General features: G+C 43.2%; 1 protein-coding gene across 1 annotated transcript in view; it reads right to left on the bottom strand.

The window, feature by feature from the left end:
* The window catches only part of LOC109898794 (leucine-rich repeat-containing protein 52-like), a 30,353-nt gene that overhangs the window by 9,153 nt on the left and 1,973 nt on the right, over positions 1 to 19,227 (bottom strand). The window lies entirely within an intron of this gene.

Raw genomic sequence — 19,227 nt, 5'->3', positions numbered from 1 at the left:
TATTTTCTATTTCTGTGTTTGGCCTGATATGGTTCTCAATCAGAGGCAGCTGTCTATCGTTGTCCCTGATTGAGAACCATATTTAGGCAGCCTGTTTTCCTTTGTGTTTTGTGGGTGGTTATTTGTGTGTCTGCACCAGATAGAACTGTTTCGGTTGTCACTTTGTTGTTTTGTATTTTTGAAGTGTTCAGTTTCTTATTAAAAAGATGAACACTAACCACACTGCACTTTGGTCCTCTCCTTCTTCCATCTCTGAGTGCCGTTACACATTCCTCCATGCAGAATCCTTCCAGATCCTTCATATCCTTTGTCTGCGCTTAAGTTGTTAATATGTATGTCATTACCTTTTTATTATTATTTCTATTGTTTTATTTCACTTGGACCCCACACCCCCTCGATGGTCATTTAGTCTGCCTACTGCTCCCCCTATGCCCCCCCCCATCCCCTCAACAGACATGGACATGTATTTTACTCATCACTGCTACAGTTTTTATTATGTATATAGTGCTATTTCGATTGTTGATTTTTATTACCATTTTCATTGTTTTATGTCACTTAATCCTGCATGTTGGACCTCAGAGCCTAAGATTTTCACTGTACCCTGAAATCACAACTGCAACCACTAAAATGTGACTATTAATCTCAAGGGAAAAAACATGAAAATAGAACTCTTTGCCACGCACACCACTGCTGGGAACGTTTGTGTGTGTGTGTGTGTGTGTGTGTGTGCTACTGCATGTGTGTGAGAGATCCACTGATGTGGTTATGCTCTTGACTGCTAATTCTGAGAAAGGGGGCTTTTGCCCTCCAAACAAATAAGCACTGGCTGTAAAATATTAAAATCTGATTTAAGTGAGTACCAGCCTCTTTTTTTCATTATATTTCAAGAACTGGTTTTGTTTGGTAAAAAAATTTTCTCTTTAGCTGTACAGAGATAGAGAGAGAGATTGAGAGAGAGAGAGATAGAGTGAGAGAGAGTGAGAGAGAGAGAGAGAGAGAGAGAGAAAGAGATGTTGACTAAGAATTGTTGACCTTTTTTCATCTCATCGACTAGGCTGAATATTTCCTTCACACACACCCGCACTCACTAACACACACACACACACACACACACACACACACACACACACACACACACACACACACACACACACACACACACACACACACACACACACACACACACACACACACACACACACACACACACACTCCTCTCCTCTCCAATATGGTATTAGATCACCATCATCATCACTGCCTCATCCCTCCCTCAACCCTTTCCTGGTAGTCCCGCCTTCGTCCGGCAAAGGATGAGGAGAGAGTGAAGGTCAGATAGCAACAGCTCTTTCTCTCACTCCCTTGTTCGTTCTCTCAATTTGTCTTAATCACTTTCTCCGTCTCATTTTCACTCTCATCTCTCTTTCTCCAGAACGGTTTTCTGTCTTATTGTTAATCTCATTCTCTCTCTGCCTGCGTCTTTCTCTCTGTTTTCCTATGTAATGGTCTTTCTCTGTCCCCCGATTCTCACTCACATTCGTTCTGTCTATCTTACTCTCATTTCGCTTGTTGTCTCATTTCGCTCACACCCATGCCTCTGTCTCCAGGACAGATCGCAATTTACTGGGGGGGAGGGTTGGTCCAAAATAAAACTAGCTCTCAAAGTCTCACGTCAGAATTAAACGTTCGTTCATGTTTCTCAAACATCAAATTTCGAAGTTGTTGCAAATGTTACATTTCGAAGTGTTTAAGGTTAAATTTAGGCATTAGCTCCACATTTGAAAGGTTAAGGTTACGTTTAGAAATTATCTCTGAAATCTTAAGATTAGACATTAACTCCGAATGGTTAAGGTAAGGGATAGGCTTAAAACCAAACTCTCAAAAATAAATGTATTTTGGAATTAGAGGCAGATGGCCGGTTTCCATGTCATCTCCCAACATCCTCAGACATGGCTGGACGTCGAATACTGACTTGTATTACAGGTAACCTGGCTACCAAAATAGTGGAGGGTTGCCAAACTTTTGGGAAGAGTTTATTTTATTTTATTGGGCACAGGAGAGGGTACTGTGTTTTTCCCCCTGGTTAACATTCTCTCTTTTTCAGGTTGTACTATATAATGTCTTCCATCCAAGCCAAATTTCCTCATCTGCTTGCATGCGCCTCCCCAAAATCAAGGTGTTTTGGTACTTCCCTTATGCACTACGCTTTTCCATGCGCTAACTTTTACTATACCACAGGTCAGGATAGTCTACCAGTCTAACAGTCTATCCTGCCGTCTATCCACCATTCATAGTGACAATAGTGGTAGGTGTATCGTTTGTCCACATCTGCAATAGGCTAACTAGCAATCATACCACACATAAAAACAAAAGCTGCATCAAGCTTTAATATGAATCGACAAGAACAGATAGGAATAGCTGGTAGGCAGTGGAGAGGCCAGGTGAATCATTGCGCATGAAAGGACAGTGATGACATGATGACACACAGATAAAAAATCTCCCCTGTTGATCTTGTTTATGGACAATACAGTTATCCTACCTAGACTAACCTCCAACACCACAATGCAATGAGTAATTGCATTATTGTTTTCAAGTAAGTACAACATTGTATTCCAGGCTACAGTGAAAATGTCTTGCTTTTCCTGAGACTCCAAGAGCTAAGGAACATTTTTTAAAGGTGAGAGGTCAGCAGAGCGCAGGTGCGTATTGTGCAAGAGACAGAGGCTAACAATTAGAAGCTTATATATAGCCCATCATTCATTAGCTAAATATAAGGCTAATGACTGCAATGAATTTATTACCTGAAATTATTACCTGAAAGAGGTAGGCTAGGATATCTATGTACACACACTAAAATGCAAATTAATTACTTAAAAATCATACAATGTGATTTTCTGGATTTTTGTTTTAGATTCCGTCTCTCACAGTTGAAGTGTACCTATGATAAAAATGACAGACCTCTACATGCTTTGTAATTAGGAAAACCTGCAAAATCGGCAGTGTATCAAAAACTTCTTCTCCCCACTGTATTTACACTGCGTATACAAAACATTAAGAGACAGGTAAAATAAATATTTTTAAACCTTAAGACAATTGAGACATGAATTGTGTATGTGTGCCATTCATAGGGTGAATGGGCAAGACAACAGATTTAAATGCCTTTGAACGGGGTATGGTAGTAGGTGCTAGGTGCACCGGTTTGTGTCAAGAACTGCAATGCTGCTGGGTTTTTCACGCTCAACAGTTTCCAGTCTACAGTGCCTTGCGAAAGTATTCGGCCCCCTTGAACTTTGCGACCTTTTGCCACATATCAGGCTTCAAACATAAAGATATAAAACTGTATTTTTTTGTGAAGAATCAACAACAAGTGGGACACAATCATGAAGTGGAACGACATTTATTGGATATTTCAAACTTTTTTAACAAATCAATAAACTGAAAAATTGGGCGTGCAAAATTATTCAGCCCCCTTAAGTTAATACTTTGTAGCGCCACCTTTTGCTGCGATTACAGCTGTAAGTCGCTTGGGGTATGTCTCTATCAGTTTTGCACATCGAGAGACTGACATTTTTTCCCATTCCTCCTTGCAAAACAGCTCGAGCTCAGTGAGGTTGGATGGAGAGCATTTGTGAACAGCAGTTTTCAGTTCTTTCCACAGATTCTCGATTGGATTCAGGTCTGGACTTTGACTTGGCCATTCTAACACCTGGATATGTTAATTTTTGAACCATTCCATTGTAGATTTTGCTTTATGTTTTGGATCATTGTCTTGTTGGAAGACAAATCTCCGTCCCAGTCTCAGGGCTTTTGCAGACTCCATCAGGTTTTCTTCCAGAATGGTCCTGTATTTGGCTCCATCCATCTTCCCATCAATTTAATCATCTTCCCTGTCCCTGCTGAAGAAAAGCAGGCCCAAACCATGATGCTGCCACCACCATGTTTGACAGTGGGGATGTTGCGTTCAGGGTGATGAGCTGTGTTGCTTTTACGCCAAACATAACGTTTTGCATTGTTGCCAAAAAGTTCAATTTTGGTTTCATCTGACCAGAGCACCTTCTTCCACATGTTTGGTGTGTCTCCCAGGTGGCTTGTGGCAAACTTTAAACAACACTTTTTATGGATATCTTTAAGAAATGGCTTTCTTCTTGCCACTCTTCCATAAAGGCCAGATTTGTGCAATATACGACTGATTGTTGTCCTATGGACAGAGTCTCCCACCTCAGCTGTAGATCTCTGCAGTTCATCCAGCGTGATCATGGGCCTCTTGGCTGCATCTCTGATCAGTCTTCTCCTTGTATGAGCTGAAAGTTTAGAGGGACGGCCAGGTCTTGGTAGATTTGCAGTGGTCTGATACTCCTTCCATTTCAATATTATCGCTTGCACAGTGCTCCTTGGGATGTTTAAAGCTTGGGAAATCTTTTTGTATCCAAATCCGGCTTTAAACTTCTTCACAACAGTATCTCGGACCTGCCTGGTGTGTTCCTTGTTCTTCATGATGCTCTCTGCGCTTTTAACGGACCTCTGAGACTATCACAGTGCAGGTGCATTTATACGGAGACTTGATTACACACAGGTGGATTGTATTTATCATCATTAGTCATTTAGGTCAACATTGGATCATTCAGAGATCCTCACTGAACTTCTGGAGAGAGTTTGCTGCACTGAAAGTAAAGGGGCTGAATAATTTTGCACGCCCAATTTTTCAGTTTTTGATTTGTTAAAAAATGTTTGAAATATCCAATAAATGTCGTTCCACTTCATGATTGTGTCCCGCTTGTTGTTGATTCTTCACCAAAAAATACAGTTTTATATCTTTATGTTTGAAGCCTGAAATGTGGCAAAAGGTCGCAAAGTTCAAGGGGGCCGAATACTTTCGCAAGGCACTGTATATCAAGAATGGTCCACCACCGAAAGGACGAACTTGACACAACTGTGGGAAGCATTGGAATGCTTTCGACACCTTGTAGAGTCCATGCCTTGTAGAGTCCATGTATATATACATATATACTCAGTACCAGTAACAAGTTTGGACACACCTATCATTCAAGGGTTTTTCTTTATTTTTACTATTTTCTACATTGTAGAATAATAGTGAAGACATCAAAACTATGAAATAACACATATGGAATCACAAAATATATTTTATATTTGAGATTCTTCAAAGTAGCCACCCTTTGCCTTGATGACAGCTTTGTACACTCTTGGCATTCTCTCAACCAGCATCACCTGGAATGCTTTTCCAACAGTCTTGAAGGAGTTCCCACATATGCTCAGCACTTGGCTTTTCCTTCACTCTGCGGTCCGACTCATCCCAAACTATGAGGTCTGGGGATTGTGGAGGCCAGGTCATCTGATGCAGCACTCCATCACTCTCCTTCTTGGTAAAATAGCCCTTACACAGCCTAGAGGTGTGTTGGGTCATTGTCCTGTTGAAAAACAAATGATAGTCCCACCATGCCCAAACCAGATGGGATGGCGTATCGCTGCAAAATGCTGTGGTAGACATGCTGGGTAAGTGTGCCGTGAATTCTAAATAAATCCCAGACAGTGTCACCAGCAAAGCACCCCCACAACATAACACCTCCTACAATGTAGAATATAGTAAACATGAATAAAAACCCTTGAATGAGTAAGTGTTCTAAAACTTTTGACCGGAAGTGTATATACTGTATATACATATATGCGTATGTATATACGCAGTTGTAGATATATACATTGTATATATCTACAACTTGATTAGAGTTCACCTGTGGTAAATTCGATTATTGGGCATGATTTGTAAAGGCACACATCTGTCTATATAGGGTCCGACAGTTGACAGTGCATGTCAGAGCAAAAATCAAGCCATGAGGTCAAAGGAATTGCCTGTAGAGCCCTGAGACAGGATTGTGTCGAGGCACAGATCTGGAGAAGGGTACCAAAAAAATTATGCAGCTTTGAAGGTCCCCAAGAACACAGTGGCCTCCATCATTCTTAAATGGAAGAAGTTTGATTCTTCCTTGGAGCTCACCAAGATTCTTCCTAGAGCTGACAGCTCGGCCAAACTGAGCAATCGGGGGAGAAGGGCCTTGGTCAGGGAGGTGGCCACTCTGAAAGAGCTCCAAAGTTCCTCTGTAGAGATGGGAGAACCTTCCAGAAGGACAAACATTTCTGCAGCACTCCACCGATAAGGCCTTTATGGTAGTGGTGAGACAGAAGCCACTCCTCAGTAAAAGGCACAAACAGCCCACTTGGAGTTTGCCAAAAGGCACCTAAAGACTCTCAGACCATGAGAAACAAGATTCTCTGGTCTAATGAAACCAAGATGGAACTATTTGGCCTGAATGCCAAGCGTCATGTCTGGAGGAAACCATCCCTATGGTGAAGCATGGTAGTGGCACCATCATGCTGTGGGAATGTTTTTCAGCTGCAGGGACTGAGAGACTAGTTAGGATTGGGGGAAAGATGAAAGGAGCAAAGTACAGAGATCCTTGATGAAAACCTGCTCCAGAGCGCTCAGAACCTCAGACTGGGGCGAAGTTCACCTTCCAACAGGACAAAGTCCCTAAGCACACAGCCAAGACAAAGCAGGAGTGGCTTTGGGACAAGTCTCTGAATGTCCTTGAGTGGCGCAGCCAGAGCCCGGACTTGAACCCGATCTAACATCTCTGGAGAGACCTGAAAATAGCTGTGCAGTAATGCTCCCCAACTAACCTGACAGAGCTTGACAGGATCTGCCGAGAAGAATGGAATAAACTCCCCAAATACAGGTTTGCCAAGCTTGTAGTGTCATACCCAAGAAGTCTCAAGGCTGTAATCGCTGTCAAAGGTGCTTCAACAAAGTACTGAGTAAAGTGTCTGAATATGTACAGTATGTAAGCGTCATATTTCATTGTCTTATTTTTATCAATTTTCAAAAATGTCTAAAAACTTGTTTTTGCTTTGTCATTATGGGGAAAAAACGATTGAATAAATTTTAGAGTAAGGCTGTAACGTAAGAAAATGTGGAAAAAGTCAAGGGGTCTGAATCCTTTCTGAATGCACTGTGTGTCACGCCTTGGTCTTAGTATTTTGTGTTTTATTTATTTATTTGGTCAGGCCAGGGTGTGACATGGGTTTATTTTGTGGTGTGTTTTTGTATTGGGGTTTTAGTAGGTATTGGGATTGTAGCTGAGTAGGGTTGTCTAGGAAAGTCTATGGCTGCCTGAGGCGGTTCTCAATCAGAGTCAGGTGATTATCGTTGTCTCTGATTGGGAACCATATTTAGGTAGTCCGGGTTTCACTGTGTGTTTGTGGGTGATTATTTCTGTCTCAGTGTTTTGTATTTCACCAGATAGGCTGTATAGGTTTTCACGGTCCGTTTGTTGTTTTGTAATGATCGTGTTTTGTCTAGAATTAAACATGTATCGAATTAACCACGCTGCATTTTGGTCCGACTCTCCTTCGACGGAAGAAAACCGTTACAGTGTGTATATGTATATATTGATGTATATAGTGTATATACATTTTATATATATATATCTATTGTGGATGCAATTTGAATTAAATTGATGGAGATAGAGAAAGTGACAGAGTGCTCGCGTGCGCACTGATTTAAAGCAAATTATATTTTTCCTTCGGAGAAAGGCCCAAAAATGGTAAAAGACCCCTGTCACCCAAGTCATAGACTGTTCTCTCTGCTACCGCATGGCAAGCGGTACCGGAACGCCAAGTCTAGGTCCAAAAGGCTCCTTAACAGGTTATACCCTCAAGCCATAAGACTGCTGAACAAATAATCAAATGGCCACCGGACTATTTACATTGACACCGCTACGCAATGTTTATTATCTATGCATAGTCACTTTACCCCTACCAACATGTACAAATGTTGAAAATCTGATTTCCCTCTAGCTGATCATTGTCTGGAACCAGCACTGATAGTGAAGTATTGAGAGGCAGGTAGAATCTCGTCCTTGGTGGTTGGCGAACCCTCAGCCTTCTGGCCCGTAGCCCTGCGTGGCATCAACTGTGCCACAAAAGCAATGTAGATATCCATGTTTATAAACACAGGATCGCTACAGTTATTGTTGTTTGGGGTCATTACCATTATTTTGAGTTCTTTCTATCCAGTGGGAGGGTGTTCAAATTATTTTCAGTACAATGGAAGGGTCATGTGAAAATATTTTTAAATATCTGGAGGAGGGCACCTTTTTTTTTATGACACCTTGAGTTGGACCAGCCCTTGGACCAGATTGTTCCATCTGGTTAATAATGTATATGTCATGTGTCCGGCCTCTCGGTCACCAGGCTGCTCGTTATGGCGCACACCTGTCACCGTTGTTACACGCACCTGCAGCTCATCACTCATCTGGACTCCATCACTTCCTTGATTACCCGCCCTATATATGTCACTCCCTTTGGTTCCTTCCACAGGCATCATTGTTTCTTGTTTCCTGTCTGTGCATTGTTCGTGTTTCTTGTTTTGTATTAGGTTTCATTTATTTAATAAAACACTCACTCCCTGAACTTGCTTCCCGACTCTCAGCGCACATCGTTACAGTATAATAGTTGTTCTGGGAGTCATTGACTGCGGATCATAATGAATGGATTTAGGAGTTTGAGGGATATATCTGGGCAACAGAAAACTCCTGTCCTTATTTTCCCTACAACCTCTCTTTCTCTCTCTCTCTTTCACAAAGTTTCTCACTCTTTTTTTCTCTCTCTCTTTGTTTCTCTCTCTCTCTGTCTCTCTCTTATGCTCTCTCTCTTTATTTATTTATCTCTATCTTTGTCACATGTACACCCCCCCTCGTCCCAGTCTCTCTTTGTTTATGAATATTTAACTATTGCCCAGTGCTCACCCTTCTATTTTGGTTCAGTGCCTGTAGGTCTGTGAGCTGGTCTGGGGAGCTGGGGAACTGGACTCCCTCCAGCCCCAACACAGCTCTCCTTCACCCTCACCCTTGACCCTCCAGCCCCAACTCCACCCAACAACCCCAACATCCAGGCCCCCAATACCAACCACTCAGCTCCAGGACGTCTTTCGCAGATTCTGCTATTACTCTTCGGAAGTTTCCTGTAATAAGGCTACACGAGGACTCCGCAACCTTTCTCATGTGGAATGACAATTTATCTTCAATTTCTACCGATCTTTTACCTGTTGTTTTTATTTCTTTACTTACCTATTGTTCACCTAATATCTTAGAAAAAAAAGAAATTGCACTGTTGGTTAGAGCCTGTAAGTAAGCATTTCACTGTAAGGTCTACACCTGTTGTATTCGGCGCACGTGACAAACAAACTTTGATTTGATTTGATTTGATATGTGTGACAGTTGTGTTTTTCATATGCATATTTTCATGAAACAGTTCAATTTAATTTAATTTAACGTCTTTGTATCTCAAAATTATTGTCATATGGTTAATCAAAGTTCTATCCAAATCCAAATTAAAATGATACAAATCTAAAAAGTAACTTCTATTGCCATTTCCAACTATGTAAAAATAGCCTAGAAAGCCAACAAATAAAAATATTCCATCCTGCAGGTAGAAAATATCCAGATAAAAATAAATATCCTATAAATCACATTGGCTACACATGGCCTGTCTGCATCAACTTGAAACATTGTATCAACTATTAACTTTGGGCCCGAAGCTTGTGCTGGCGAACTTGAAACATTGAATAAAATATTCTGGGCCCTCAGAGCTTCCTGCGCCAGTGAGCTCGGGACAGACACAGCTGTAGGCTATTTGCACAAGGGATAAGAAGCAGTGCTTGACTTGGGCAGGAGCTTGCCAGAGCTGAGTACCGGGACGTCAACATTTCTACTGCTTGAGCTCCTGTTCCTCTTATAGAATATTAGTTTTAAAGTATTGTGGAGCTCCTGCACCTAAATAGACACAGTACCAGCATCCAAAATGAGTACCGGAACCTATTTCAATCTAAGTCAATCACTGATCAGCCTATTTTATGACATTTCCACTGGATCAGAACATGACATTTTTCCCTTTCACGCTGAGTGGTTATCAAAAGGGAGAGAGCTGGAAAGGTTTTTCAAATGCATTGAGGAACTCAAAAAGAAAGGAGGACCAAAGCACTCTTCATATAATTCATTCAAATTCCTCTATTTGTATGGCATGTTCAATGTTCTCAATGGATGTAAAAACAGACTTAGTTTGCATGAGAAACTCCACAGGTCATTATTGGTGGTGCATTTAAGCCAATCAGAAATACTTTCAGCTCCCCAAATGGGCACATTTATGCCTACATTTACACACAGGCATGGTAGCCTATAGGCCTACTTCTTACTCAGCATTGACAGGAGCGCTCCAAACAAAAGACAATGACTAAATTGTCAGAATTTATAAATGGAATTAAATTAACCAAAAGTTGTTTCTCACAAGTGTAGCTAAGGTTGTGCACTCCACCAACAATGTGTCCACCCCGACAATGAGAACGGGAAGACTGCAATAATAATATTGAATGCAGTCAAATAAATTAGTAAGAAGCATTGTAGATTAGAAATGATAGGAATTAACGGTAAATGTACTACTGGTTTTATATGTAAAAACAATTTAATACATTTTAGAATAAGGCTGTAATCTAACAAAATGTGGAAAAATTCAAGGGGTCTGAATACTTTCCGAAGACTCTGTACATGTGGCTAACAGACCTCCATCCTATGCTAGCTTGCTACCGATGCCCTGGCTAGCTGTCTAAATCACCAACCAACCTCTCCACTCACCGGACCCTTTTGATCACTCGACTAAGCATGCCTATCCTTAATGTCAATATGTCTTGTCCATTTCTGTTCTGGTTAGTGTTTATTGGCTTATTTCACTGTAGAGCCTCTAGTCCTGCTCACTATACCTTATCCAACCTATTAGTTCCACCACCCACACATGCAATGACATCTCCTGGTTTCAACGATGTTTCTAGAGACAATATCTCTCTCTTCATCACTCAATACCTAGGTTTACCTCCACTGTATTCACATCCTACCATACATTTGTCTGTACATTATACCTTGATGCTATTTTATCGCCCCCAGAAACCTCCTTTTACTCTATGTTCCAGACGTTCTAGACGACCAATTCTCATAGCTTTTAGCCGTACCCTTATTCTACTCCTCCTATGTTCCTCTGGCGATGTAGAGGTGAATCCAGGCCCTGCAGTGCCTAGCTCCACTCCTATTCCCCAGGCGCTCTCTTTTGACGACTTCTGTAACCGTAATAGCCTTGGTTTCATGCATGTTAACATTAGAAGCCTCCTCCCTAAGTTTGTTCTATTCACTGCTTTAGCACACTCTGCCAACCCGGATGTTCTAGCTGTGTCTGAATCCTGGCTTAGGAAGACCACCAAAAATTCTGAAGTTTTAATTCCAAACTACAACATTTTCAGACAAGATAGAACTGCCAAAGGGGGCGGTGTTGCAATTTACTGCAAAGATAGCCTGCAGAGTTCTGTCCTACTATCCAGGTCTGTACCCAAACAATTTGAACTTCTACTTTTAAAAATCCACCTCTCTAAAAACAAGTCTCTCACCGTTGCCGCCTGCTATAGACCACCCTCTGCCCCCAGCTGTGCTCTGGACACCATATGTGAACTGATTGCCCCCCATCTATCTTCAGAGTTCGTGCTGCTAGGCGACCTAAACTGGAACATGCTTAACACCCCAGCCATCCTACAATCTAAACTTGATGCCCTCAATCTCACACAAATAATCAATGAACCTACCAGGTACCTCCCCAAAACCTTAAACACGGGCACCCTCATAGATATCATCCTAACCAACTTCCCCTCTAAATACACCTCTGCTGTCTTCAACCAAGATCTCAGCGATCACTGCCTCATTGCCTGCATCCGTAATGGGTCAGCGGTCAAACGACCTCCACTCATCACTGTAAAACGCTCCCTGAAACACTTCTGCGAGCAGGCCTTTCTAATCGACCTGGCCGGGGTATCCTGGAAGGATATTGATCTCATCCCGTCAGTAGAGGATGCCTGGATATTTTTTAAAAATGCCTTCCTAACCATCTTAAATAAACATGCCCCATTCAAGAAATTTAGAACCAGGAACAGATATAGCCCTTGGTTCTCCCCAGACCTGACTGCCCTTAACCAACACAAAAACATCCTATGGCGTTCTGCATTAGCATCGAACAGCCCCCGTGATATGCAGCTGTTCAGGGAAGCTAGAAACCATTATACACAGGCAGTTAGAAAAGCCAAGGCTAGCTTTTTCAAGCAGAAATTTGCTTCCTGCAACACTAACTCAAAAAAGTTCTGGGACACTGTAAAGTCCATGGAGAATAAGAACACCTCCTCCCAGCTGCCCACTGCACTGAAGATAGGAAACACTGTCACCACTGATAAATCCACCATAATTGAGAATTTCAATAAGCATTTTTCTACGGCTGGCCATGCTTTCCACCTGGCTACTCCTACCCCGGACAACAGCACTGCACCCCCAACAGCAACTCGCCCAAGCCTTCCCCATTTCTCCTTCTCCCAAATCCATTCAGCTGATGTTCTGAAAGAGCTGCAAAATCTGGACCCCTACAAATCAGCCGGGCTAGACAATCTGGACCCTTTCTTTCTAAAATTATCTGCCGAAATTGTTGCCACCCCTATTACTAGCCTGTTCAACCTCTCTTTCGTGTCGTCTGAGATTCCCAAAGATTGGAAAGCAGCTGCGGTCATCCCCCTCTTCAAAGGGGGGGACACTCTTGACCCAAACTGCTACAGACCTATATCTATCCTACCGTGCCTTTCTAAGGTCTTCGAAAGCCAAGTCAACAAACAGATTACCGACCATTTCGAATCTCACCATACCTTCTCTGCTATGCAATCTGGTTTCAGAGCTGGTCATGGGTGCACCTCAGCCACGCTCAAGGTCCTAAACGATATCTTAACCGCCATCGATAAGAAACATTACTGTGCAGCCGTATTCATTGATCTGGCCAAGGCTTTCGACTCTGTCAATCACCATATCCTCATCGGCAGACTCGACAGCCTTGGTTTCTCAAATGATTGCCTCGCCTGGTTCACCAACTACTTCTCTGATAGAGTTCAGTGTGTCAAATCGGAGGGTCTGCTGTCCGGACCTCTGGCAGTCTCTATGGGGGTGCCACAGGGTTCAATTCTTGGACCGACTCTCTTCTCTGTATACATCAATGAGGTCGCTCTTGCTGCTGGTGAGTCCCTGATCCACCTCTACGCAGACGACACCATTCTGTATACTTCCGGCCCTTCTTTGGACACTGTGTTAACAACCCTCCAGGCAAGCTTCAATGCCATACAACTCTCCTTCCGTGGCCTCCAATTGCTCTTAAATACAAGTAAAACTAAATACATGCTCTTCAACCGATCGCTACCTGCACCTACCCGCCTGTCCAACATCACTACTCTGGACGGCTCTGACTTAGAATACGTGGACAACTACAAATACTTAGGTGTCTGGTTAGACTGTAAACTCTCCTTCCAGACCCATATCAAACATCTCCAATCCAAAGTTAAATCTAGAATTGGCTTCCTATTTCGCAACAAAGCATCCTTCACTCATGCTGCCAAACATACCCTTGTAAAACTGACCATCCTACCAATCCTCGACTTTGGCGATGTCATTTACAAAATAGCCTCCAATACCCTACTCAACAAATTGGATGCAGTCTATCACAGTGCAATCCGTTTTATCACCAAAGCCCCATATACTACCCACCATTGCGACCTGTACGCTCTCGTTGGCTGGCCCTCGCTTCATACTCGTCGCCAAACCCACTGGCTCCATGTCATCTATAAGACCCTGCTAGGTAAAGTTCCCCCTTATCTCAGCTCGCTGGTCACCATAGCATCTCCCACCTGTAGCACACGCTCCAGCAGGTATATCTCTCTAGTCACCCCCAAAACCAATTCTTTCTTTGGCCGCCTCTCCTTCCAGTTCTCTGCTGCCAATGACTGGAACGAACTACAAAAATCTCTGAAACTGGAAACACTTATCTCCCTCACTAGCTTTAAGCACCAACTGTCAGAGCAGCTCACAGATTACTGCACCTGTACATAGCCCACCTATAATTTAGCCCAAACAACTACCTCTTTCCCAACTGTATTTAATTTTAATTTATTTATTTATTTTGCTCCTTTGCACTCCATTATCTTTTTATTTCTACTTTGCACATTCGTCCATTGCAAAACTACCATTCCAGTATTTTACTTGTATTTACTTTGCCATCATGGCCTTTTTTGCCTTTACCTCCCTTCTCACCTCATTTGCTCACATTGTATATAGACTTGTTTATACTGCATTATTGACTGTATGTTTGTTTTTACTCCATGTGTAACTCTGTGTCGTTTTATCTGTCGAACTGCTTTGCTTTATCTTGGCCAGGTCGCAATTGTAAATGAGAACTTGTTCTCAACTTGCCTACCTGGTTAAATAAAGGTAAAATAAAATAAATAAATAAAAAACATATATTGTATATATGTGTTACTGCTCGACCAACAGCCTAACGACCAAAGAATTGTCCAGTCGACTAATTGTGGTCAGCCCTACTAGTCATAAGGCAGTCAAATCTCAATATAAAAAACATCTTTATTTGAACATGCATGGGAAAACCAATTCAACTCGCTCTTAGTTCTCACAGGCATCTTACCAAGTATGGGTGGGGTGTTTCACATGCCCTTCGAATGAGTCCGGTACTCATGGTTATCACCACAGATAGTAAAGGAAAGAGAAAGACGAATCATACCAAGGACATGTCCACTCTTCGACTACAAAAATGAAAAGGGCAACTTGAAACAATACAATTTAGCAATCTTACAGAAACTACGAAGAACAGAATGACCAGGTGTGTGTGCCTTTCCAAATCATGTCCAATGAATTGAATTTACCACAGGTGGAATTGTTGAAGAAGTTGAAGAAACAGCTCAAGTATGATCAATGAAAACAGGATGCACCTGAGCTCAATTTCAAGTCTCATAGCAGAGGGTCTGAATATTTATGTAAGTAATGTATTTTTGTTGTTTATTCTTAATACTTTTGCAAAACTTTTTTTTAAATGGTTATTGGGTATTGTGTGTAGATTGCTGAGATTATTATTATTTTAAATCCATTTTACAATAAGGTTGTAACGTAACAAAATGTGGAAAAAGTCAAGGGGTCTGAATACTTTCCGAAGGCACTACTATATCATGGTGTACAAGACACCTGTCTGATTCGCGTCTGTCTGAGTGGACTAATGCATTATGGAGGCAGTTTGTATGGCATAGTCCATCACTCTAATGTGCTACTGAAATTGGTTATATTACATAAGAATAATGGTACAACACTAAAAAATATATATATATTATTTTATAACAAAGGCATTTTCTAGGGGCCAAGACAAATTTCTTCAGACTCCCGAGGTTGAAGAGGCGCTGTTGCACCTTCTTCACCACACTGTCTGTGTGGGTGGACCATTTCAGATTGTCAGTGATGTGTACACTGCGGCCCCGTTGATGTGGAGGGGGGCATGCTCCCTCTGCTATCTCCTGAATTCCACGATCAGCTCCATTCCTCCAGGGCCTTCACCTCCTCCCTGTAGGCTGTCTAATCGTTGTTGGTACTCAGACTGTTGTTGATTGAGTTGGAGATGTGCAAGGCCACATAGTCATGGGTGCAAAGGGAGTACAGGAGGGGGCTGAGCACCCACCATTGTGGGGCCCCTGTGTTGAGGATCAGCGTAGTGGAGGTGTTGTTGCCTACATTCATCACCTGGAGAGGCCCATCAGGAAGTCTAGGACCTAGTTGTACAGGGCGGGGTTCAGACCCAGGGCCCAGAGCTTAATGATGACCTTGGAGGGTACGATGGTGTTGGAGGCTGAGCTTAAGTCAACGAACAGCATTCTTACATAGGTATTCCTCTTGGCCAGATGGGATAGGGCAGTGTGCAGTGTGATGGCGATTGCATCATCCATGGATCTATTGGGGCGGTATGCAAATTGCAGTGGGTTTAGGGCCTTGTAGCCATCACGGAAGCGAGAGTAACAATGGTTGAGAGTTTTTGAAGTGTGAGTATTGCAGGCAATGTGTTGATAGAAATGTTAAAGCATGCTTTATTAAAGTCCTCAGCTACAATAAATGCGGCCACAAGATATGCAGTTTCCAGTTTGCACAAAGTCCAGTGTAGGTCCTTGAGAGCCGTCGTGGTATCTGCTTGAGGGGGAATATACACGGCTCTGATGATGACCGAAGAAAATGATCTTTGAGGGTAATGCAATCGGCGTTTGATTGTGAGATATTCTAGGTTGGGTGAACAAAAAAGGACATGAGTTCCTGTACGTTACCACAATCACACCATGAGTAGTTAATCATGAAACATACACCTCTGCCTTTCTTCTTCCCGGAGAGTTCTTTATTCCTGTCTGCGCGATGTACTGAGAACCCCACTGGCTGTATGGACGGGGACAGTATATCCGGAGAGAGCCATGATTCCATAAACAGAGTATGTTACAGTCCCTGATGTCTGTCTGGACGGAGATCCTCGCCCTGAGCTCGTCTACTTTATTTTCCAGGGACTGAACATAAGCAAGTAATATACTCGGAAGCGGTGGATGGTTTGCACTCCTCCTGAGTCGGACTCCACTCCAAATATATAGATATCCCTCTAGTGGTGTGGGGGCTGTGCTTTGGCAAAGTGGGTGGGGTTATATCCTTCCTGTTTGGCCCTGTCCGGGGGTGTCCTCGGATGGGGCCACAGTGTCTCCTGACCCCTCCTGTCTCAGCCTCCAGTATTTATGCTGCAGTAGTTTGTGTCGGGGGGGCTAGGGTCAGTTTGTTATATCTGGAGTACTTCTCCTGTCCTATTCGGTGTCCTGTGTGAATCTAAGTGTGCGTTCTCTAATTCTTTCCTTCTCTCTTTCTTTCTCTCTCTCGGAGGACCTGAGCCCTAGGACCATGCCCCAGGACTACCTGACATGATGACTCCTTGCTGTCCCCAGTCCACCTCGCCGTGCTGCTGCTCCAGTTCCAACTGTTCTGCCTTATTATTATTTGACCATGCTGGTCATTTATGAACATTTGAACATCTTGGCCATGTTCTGTTATAATCTCCACCCGGCACAGCCAGAAGAGGACTGGCCACCCCACATAGCCTGGTTCCTCTCTAGGTTTCTTCCTAGGTTTTGGCCTTTCTAGGGAGTTTTTCCTAGCCACCGTGCTTCTACACCTGCATTGCTTGCTGTTTGGGGTTTTAGGCTGGGTTTCTGTACAGCACTTTGAGATATCAGCTGATGTACGAAGGGCTATATAAATAAATTTGATTTGATTTGATTTGAAATACCTCTTCTCCTCCAGCCGGCATCTTGGAGCAGCCTCTGGGATAAGTTCAATCATCTTCAGAGGTACGAACAAAGGATCCAATTAGGAAAGTTGTATTTCTGGTCAAAAAGCTAGTGGGTTACCGCCTCTCTGATATCAAAAAGTCATTTCCGACTATATGTAATAATGCAGGAGAAATAAAGGCCTTTTATATTATTATTATTATTATTTACCAGCACCCTCAGCACCCCTACTTCATGTGGCTATGTTCCCTCCTCTCACTACAGCATGCTATGTAAGGGACCATAGCCACACTCTAAATGGGCTCTGAGTAATCATGTTAGAGCATGGGGAGCCCAGGTGGAACAAACACGCACGCACGCACGCACACACACACACACACACACACACACACACACACACACACACACACACACACACACACACACACACACACACACACACACACACACACACACACACACACACACACACACACACACACACACACACACACACACACACACACACACAAACACACACAAACACACACACACACACTCAGAATAAGAGCTAACGCCACCATTACAGTCATAACATGAGACCTCTTAAACAACGAGGACACACAGTCACGTACACCGACCCCTATCAAACACACACACACGGACACGCACACACACCCTCTCTTTCTCTCTCCCTCTTCTCCTGACCTAATTCCCTCTCTCCTGACTGTCACTCTGGTTACTGTACATGATATGGCTGCCATATCAATAGACACCCATGTCATCCCATACTACAAGAGGGAGAGAAGAAGGAGAAGGGAGAAATGTTCATTACAAAATGACTGTACAAAAATAAAGTCTCATCCCCTCTCTCTCTGCCATGGTGTCTGGTCTAGTTCAAAGTACCAGTGACTCCCTGTAACCAGGACCTGATGCAGGTGCATGGAGAGTGAGGGGTCAAATAAGGGTTGAGGCTCAACAGCCAGCTCACTGCTTTCCCCTCCACCTCTTCCTCTATGTTCTCCTCCTCCCCCTCTCCTCTCATCCCCCTCTCCCAAAGGTTCTCATCCTCACGGTCTCATCAGCCGGAGACCCCTCACAGACTGACTCACACACGCGTACACATATACACATGCATACACACACACACACAAGCTACTCTTACAAAACTGTATGCAGTGTGAGGGTCTGGCCTGTTTAAAGACCATCACAGCATATGGCACTGAGACAAACACTGATACCGGCACTGAAAGAGAGAGAGAGATCAGGTACAGCTGGACGAATGAGGACAATCATTGGAAGAAGAACAATGAGAAAGGAGAAGTGGGTAGAGTGAGGTGGAGAGGAGAGGACCAATAGCACTGATACAGATAGAGAGGTCTGCTGACACTGACTGTGGACATAGTCAACACTGTACCCCTGGCCTCTCAGATGTACAGCCAGGCTTGAACCTGAAACCCTGACTTTCCACCTGTGCCAATAGACACCCTCTTCATGAAGACTATTGTGGTAGTTTCACATTGCATGGTGGGATGCTCCACGGATCTGAGTGTCAGTAATTAGACTACTATCCTCTAGTGAGTAGGACTGTTATATATGTTCTACTCTCTTTAGTACATCTAAAACAGTAGGCTCCTATTTTGAGAGTAGGCTAACTGACTGACAGCAGAAGTGATGATGTCGTTGTAAGCTCCTCTCTGTCCTGCTCCTGGCGTAGATAGTGTGAAAAGTCATTAGACAAAGAATGAGTTTTGGGAGAGTTATTGGTGCGATGTGAAGGACAGGTGGAGGTTAGAGAGAGGGAGAGGGAGAGGGGGAGGGACTGGGGAGGAGAGGTTAGAGGGGAAAGGGTGTGAGGCGTGAGAGAGGGAGAGAGGAGAGGGAGAGAAGGAGGGAGAAAGGAGGAAGATATGAGAGGGGAGAGGTAGAGGGAGGGAGGGAGGGAGGTAGGGATAAAGCAAAGGGGTGTTGAAGTC

Source organism: Oncorhynchus kisutch, linkage group LG10, assembly GCF_002021735.2.
Source record: "Oncorhynchus kisutch isolate 150728-3 linkage group LG10, Okis_V2, whole genome shotgun sequence".
Classification (NCBI taxonomy): domain Eukaryota; kingdom Metazoa; phylum Chordata; class Actinopteri; order Salmoniformes; family Salmonidae; genus Oncorhynchus; species Oncorhynchus kisutch.
Note: the sequence above shows the minus strand (reverse complement) of the source record. Positions and strands in the feature narration are given on the sequence as shown.